A 6,811-nucleotide genomic window follows, 5' to 3' on the forward strand; every position below is an offset into this window, starting at 1 on the left:
TCCCCAGAAAACCTTTGTTCTTACAAATGCTGAGGATGCGAGGTCAGTTGCATGGTGCTCTGCCTCATCTCCCCACAGCCCCTCTCTCCCCTCTGTGATGTCCAATGGTATCGGGGGCGCCCTGGAAGACCCGTGAATGAGTCTGAGTCCCAGCCTGGAACCTGCATCTCCCTGCCTGTCAGATAAAGCCATTCTTGCCATCTCCTCCCAGGGTTGTCATGAGGTCCGGATGAGGGGATGGAGCCGGGGCGAGCGGGGGTCAGCAGCAAGAAGCTGAGCTTTGGACTCGGGCAGGGCTGGGCGGTTCATCCGCAGGCTTTGACACCCTCTAGCAGGGCAGCTTTGGGCAAGTTGGGTTCCCAGAGCCTCCATTTCCTCTCGATAGGACATTGGGAGTATCAGGGGAGCAGAGCGAAGCGCACTGAATGGTGGTCATCACGATGGTGCAGAGAAATTAGCTCAGTGCCTGGCACACAGTGGGAGCTCTGTGTGGGCTCTTTCCCTCCTGGTGGGCCACTGGCCTCTGGATGGCACAGGGGGACTCCGTGGGAGTAGGGATGTGACTGTCTTCATGTCTTGGGGTGGGTGGCCATAGGGTGCTGCAGGGTGCCCAAGTGGGGCTGGGAATCCGTGAGGGGCGGCTGATCATCACCTCGCTGCACGTTTATGGTTTTACTCACTTGGATGATTGATGTTTGAGGATGGGTGTTTAGTGACTCGCCTAAGGCCAGCCCCAGCTGAAAGCACCGAGTCCTGTCTACTGCAGGTTCGAAATAAGGGATACAATCATGTTTGGGGCACATGACTCATGACACACAGAAGCTCTTAAAATGCAGCATAAGTGGCTTTGTGCGTTCATACATCCACGCACAGATGTGTGGACTGTCTGACAGCTTCATCTCTGAGATAAATAGTAAATGCTTGGTGGCAAATGCAGAGGAGCAGGGAATGCAGACGTCTCGCTCTGTTATGTTACACGGTAAGCCTCGGCACCCCAAATGCAGGCTGGCGGGCTGGGTTGCTGCAGGGATCAGGTGAGAGCAGAGCCCTGTTTCCTTCCGCTCGGGGAGTTAGACGCACTGGAGGTTTGACTTCTCTGTAGGAAGGGGAGCCAGGACCAGCATCCAGAACTTCCACGTCCTCAGTCACACTCTCCTGCTACCTAGTGGCCTCTTCTTTCTCTTTACGTCCTTCCGTTCCTCTTGCCACTCTCTCTGTTCCCTCCACATGTTCTGGCATGTGTCTAGCCATGAACTTTGATGGGTACCTCTGTTCCCCCTGACCCCCAACTAGTCCACAGGTAAACCATGACATACACGATCTCCCATGGGGAACAACAGACTTCACCTGCTTAGATGGTGACATGCTCCTTGGAGTGTAGAAACGATTCCAGAGCAGGCTCCATCAAAATGTTTCTGTGGCCAGCACCGTGACACCAAGCGTACGAAATAGGGCCATTCTTCTGAATGGTGACGATCAATTTGGACTGCTGATGCTCACGGAGGGCTTACTGTGTACCAAGACAGCCACGTGCCTTCCACACATTATCTTGTCTAATCTCAACAGGACTGGAAAGCAGATGCTATTATTATTCCTGGTGTACAAATGGATCGCAGAGCTTGCAAACTCAATCAAGGAGAGGCTCAGCTGACCTGAAGTCAGGGCACTTGATTCCGTGGAGCAGAGAGGCAGCTCTTCACGGATGGACGCGGATTCCCCCACAGCGTGAATCTGCCTTTAATTGCATAGCTGGGAGTGATCAGACAAGTTCTATCGCATGCCTCCACCGCAATCGCCTTCGGCTCTGGGAGACTCCACCAGCACCTCCTGGCGCTGGATGGAGGGCAGGGAAGGAAGACAGAGGCCGCCTCTGGTCCCCTCTTCGCAGCCCCACTCTGCTGAGCGCTGGAGATCCACGCAGTGGGTTGGCCCTCCAGGCCTTGAGCCAGCCCTGACCCAGGCAGCACGCTGCTAGGTAGCATCTGGACTCGTGTTTGTGTCTGAAGCCTGGCGGGGACTCTGCTGCAAACTCCCCCGCCCAAGTAGGGAGATCCTAGTCTTGGCTCCAGGCTGGGCCCCTGGCTGGACTCGCTCATTTTTGGAAACATAAGCTTGAGCTGAGGGGTTGGCCCTACGGGAAGCTAGCCGCAGAGCCCTGGGAACTTGTGGAAAATAACTCACTTGAGGAAGGAAGGAGCCAGGCCCAGCGAGCTGACTCTGTGACAGGTGGCTTTGTGGAGTGGCCTGGCACCCGGAGACTCATGTGTGGTACCCAGATAGCTAGGGAGAGAGAGGGTGTGTGTGCCGCAAATACAAATAATGGGGCTGATTGACCTAAAAAACAGGGCACACGCACTGCTCTGGCTGTCAGAGCAGCCACCGGGCCCAGGGGGAGCACACCAGGGCTGGCCATGCGGTGGCAGCTGACTTCTTGAGCGCGCTCAGACATGGCCGTCCTCCCAAGGTCGCAGTGAGGCCTGTAGACCCAGTAGTGCGCCTACTGGCCATGCGGCGACCACCTCTCTCAGCAGCAGGGCATCTGAGGCAGCTTTCAGGCTCCGGAGACCTGGGTTCTAATCTTGCTCCTGACACTGCCCTGCTGTGTGACGTGGGGCAAGTTCATCAAAGACTCTCGGCCTGGGATGGGAATGCTGCTGCCCACTGGGTGGTTTTAAAATACGTCTGCAAATTCTTGGATGCTCCTCCCTTCAAGAGGTGGGGCCTGGTTTCCCTCTCCTTAACTGCGGGCCAGACTTAGTGACTCACTTCCAGCTAATAGGATAAAGCAGCAGCGATGGCGTGTGCCCTCGGAGACCGGGTCACAAAGGGCACTGTGGCTTCCTGCCTGTGCCCTCTCTTGCTCCTGGATCTCTCGCTCTAGGGGAAACCAGCTGCCATGTCATGAAGAGAGGCCCACTGGTGAAGAACTGAGCCTCCAGCCAAGAGCCATGTGAGGGCGCCATCTTCGAACTGGATCTTCCAGCCCCAGCCAACCTCTCGGCCACAAATTCATGAGACAGCCTGAACGAGAACCACCTAGGCAAGCTGCTCCCGAAGTCCTGACCCATGGAAACTGTGAGATAAGAAATGTTTGTTGTTTTAATCCAGTAAATTTGGGGGTAATTTGTCACACAGCAATAGATAACTGACATATACACCTGTCTCAGGTGTTTGTCAGGATTCACTGGGACAACATACACAAAGGGCAAGAGTCTGGCAGATGCTGTCTGATTAACTTCTTTCGACTCAGAGGTCTCAGTGGTCCCCTCCCCATGGGGTGCTAAGCTTTGCACTGTGGGTTATGCCCATTCAGGGACCGGCCCTCCAGTCAGTTTCCTGGCTCCTTCCCTTTCCCCCCAGCACGCCTCCTGGCCTTGCCCACCGGAGACACTGTCACACTGTGGGGGCCCACTCTCTCTTTTATCCAAAGCATCAAAGAAATTGGTTAGCATCGGTTTAGTCCACATCCGGCAGCAATATTGTGCACCGACCTCTGGGACGGACTGTAAACCAGTGCTCACCACTTCTTGCTCAAAAGCCTCCGGTGGGTTTTACACTTAGAGTAAAAATCCAACCTGTTACCACGGCTACAGGACTCACGATAGCTCCACTCCACCCCCTCTGCATGACTGTTTATGATGCCCCAGGCTCCCCACTTCCTTGTGCCCCTCAGACATGCCAAACCTCCTCCCTTTTGTTTCTTCCACGCAGAACATTCTCCTGCCAGACCTTCACAAGGCTGCAGCCTTCCCATTATTTTGAGCTCCACTCACCGTCAGCTCCTTGGAACCCCACCCCACCTCAGGTCCTCTCCACCACATTATCTTATTTTATTCTTTTTATCACCAGCTAAAATGACCTGTCAGCTGGTTGGTTCACTGAAGCCCATGCTGGTGTGGCCACTCCTGGGGAGCAGAGCTTTGCTGTGCTGACTCCAGGGGATAGCACCGTGCTGGGTACCCACAAGCCACAATGTTTGTGGGCCACATGGCTTTTTCAATATCAATCAAATTCTCTTTTGAAAGCTTTGGAGGCAGCTTTTTTCATGAGGAACTCTCTGGAAAATCCTTCCACAAAGGGAATAAATCACCTTCAGACTTTCCAACAGCGAGTCATGTCTGAATTATAATCTTCTTAATCTAGGAAGGTTCTTGTCAGAGATTCTGAAACACCAGTGTCTGAGGGGAGAGAAATCCTTCTCTGATTTGATTCCAGGGAACGTACATGAACTGGAATATGCTGGTATTTTTTTTTTTGAGGAAGATTAGCCCTGAGCTAACATCTACCGTCAATCCTCCTCAGACTGGCCCTGAGCTAACATCCATGCCCATCTTCCTCTACTTTATATGTGGGATGCCTGCCACAGCATGGCTTGACAAGCAGTGAGTAGGTCCACACCCAGGACCAAACCGGCAAGCTCCGGGCCACTGAGGCGGAACGTGAGAACTTACCCTCTGCGCCACCAGACCAGCCCCTATGCTGATTTTTTCCCCTTGGGTGGGTTTTCATGTAGGGTCCGCCTGGCCAGCAGTCCCTCTGTGGAGCAGGGGTCCGAGAGCCGCATTGCCCTATGATACACACCTCCTCCCCACCTACCAGGAGGGCAGGGACAGAGCAAGGGGCAACACGAAGAAGCCAGAACATTCTGAGTTCCAGGAGATTGGAAGAAGGAAGAGAGAAAGGAGCAGGGACACCCAGCCTGGGGCTGAGTGGAACTGGGCTTGGAGAGAAGACCAGCTACAAGGTCATCCTCTAGTGCGGGGCCAGTAGGGGAGGTGGCCACAGCCTCCAGGGCCAACTGGGAGACAACTTAGCTTGTTCCTGTTTCCAGGACCTGGGGAGCTGTGCAGGCTCACAGAGAACAGTGATGCTAACTGGTCTCCTTGCTCCTCCTGGCACCCGAACACCAACAGAGTCATCTACAAATAGGACCGCATCAGTCCTCTGCTTGAGGTGCTGCCCTTGTTCTCAAGACACGGACCCATCTCCACACTGAGTCTCCACTCCCCTCCCACAGCCCCCGCTGCTCACTGCACTCACTCTGTCGCTGACCTTCGCCTTCTCTGTTGCCTGAGCCCTGAGGCTGATCCCGCCAGGCCCTCCTGACCAGTCTGATCCCTCCCCGTTCCCCGTCTCCCAATCCCCCTGTCAGGTGGAGGGCACAACACTGCAATGCTCTCAGCTTGAATATGTGTGTGATTGCTACCCATCTCCCTCTGCAGCAGAGTCCCTGAGAGCAGGAACTGCCTGTCCTACTCACACGACACCCAGAGGGGACGCCCAGGGGAGTCCAGGCACTCAGCAGCTGCTCAGAACATGCTTACTGAAAGAAAGAAAGAATACGAAGCTCTAAGGGCCAAAGAGGAATCATTGGAAACACAATGAAAATGGTGGTCGGGGCTGGACCCCTGGGTGAAGGGAGTTCAGGTGAATCCTTAGCTGTGTCTCCTCGTGGGCAGATGTGTGCAGAGACGCAGATGGAGCAGGTGTCCTGCTGGCTGGCAGCAAGGGATGGACCAGCTTGGGGAACCCGGGACTCGGTGTCAGGCTGAGACCCCAGCCCCGCCTCCCCCTCCTCCCTTCACACAGACGGCACGTGGGTGGGGAAGGATGCCCCAGCTGTGGAAGGAGAGAAGGGCCCAGCATGGTCTGGGGAAGTCATGGCACTTTGGTGTCCCCTGGCTTAGCCTGGAGGAGGGGAAGAGCTGAGGAATAGAGGGAACAATCAGGAGAGAATGCTGTGACCCGAAAGGTACCCAGGAAAGTGGCCGAGCGAAGTTGCTTGGGCTTGTGGCTTTCTGGCGGCATTTTGTGTGGCTAAGCACAGGGCATCCTATGTGTCCCCACTTCTGGGGGTGGAACCAGGGTGGGAGCAGCAGCTTCAGTTAAGAGGCCCAAGGTCACTGCTGCAGCCAGGGGAGCTTTGGGGCCAGTCCAGGGAGTCAGGACCATGGGGCCAGCCGCACCTGCTACGGAGGGAACAGGTGCCTCAAGCCTGGGCAGGACCAAGCAGAAGGGACTCTGCTGCAGCGGAGGGGCAGGGTTCTGGAGACTCCCTCTGGGCCAGGCATGTCCTTTACTTGCTGGACTTAGGGAGGTCCAGGGGTCCCCAGGGAGGGACGGGGTGGCAGGAAGGCCAGGGAAGCATTCTGATTCTAACGCCTGGCCCAGCCCTCCTGGTTTGTGCCAGCTGAAGTCAGCCTGGCAGGTCTGCCCTGTCTCCCACCTGGCCGCACCTTCTCCCTGTCCAGCAATCCCTGGAAGATACGGTGCTCCCCGGGGCTTTGGCGTCAGTGTTTGTTCTTCCTAGGACTTCCGTGACCCTGAAAACCCGTCCTCATCCTTCCGAGCTCAGCTCAGCCGGAACCATCCTCAGGGGGCCTTCCTGACCCCGAGGCTGGTCCCAGTCCTTTGCTCCTTGCCACTCATCCTTCCCAGGGCCTGACTGCTGGCACATATCTCCGTTGGTATTTCCACAGGGATGGAGTTTCCCACTAAACTCAGTCTAGAGCTCGGGACCAGAACGATTTTTGCTTACCACTCTGTCATCAACATCTCATTAAATATTTGATGAATGGACGAGCAAATGAATGAGTGGACTAAAAACACCCACCCTCTTGTGGATCCCAGCCCCCGCTCCTTGGCTATGAATCAGATAGGGCGCACCACTCATGTGGTCAGGAAAATGTGGGTTCTGCTAGGATGCTGGGATCTTAGGGGTCCTCCCCCAGCGTAGCAAAGAGAGCCCACATGGGCTGGTTGTGAGGGACACAAGATCCTGCCAGAGAATATGAGGACAAAGTTGCAACCC

General features: G+C 55.5%; 1 long non-coding RNA gene across 1 annotated transcript; it reads left to right on the forward strand.

Moving 5' to 3' along the window:
* The first annotated feature begins 870 nt into the window (after window positions 1-870).
* Window positions 871-4,105, forward strand: LOC124243031 (uncharacterized). The gene is made up of 2 exons (XR_006889574.1): window positions 871-979; window positions 1,567-4,105. It is a non-coding gene; the product is annotated as an uncharacterized LOC124243031 (long non-coding RNA).
* Window positions 4,106-6,811: the final 2,706 nt, after the last annotated feature.

The sequence above is a fragment of the Equus quagga genome, chromosome 7 (assembly GCF_021613505.1).
Source record: "Equus quagga isolate Etosha38 chromosome 7, UCLA_HA_Equagga_1.0, whole genome shotgun sequence".
NCBI lineage: Eukaryota > Metazoa > Chordata > Mammalia > Perissodactyla > Equidae > Equus > Equus quagga.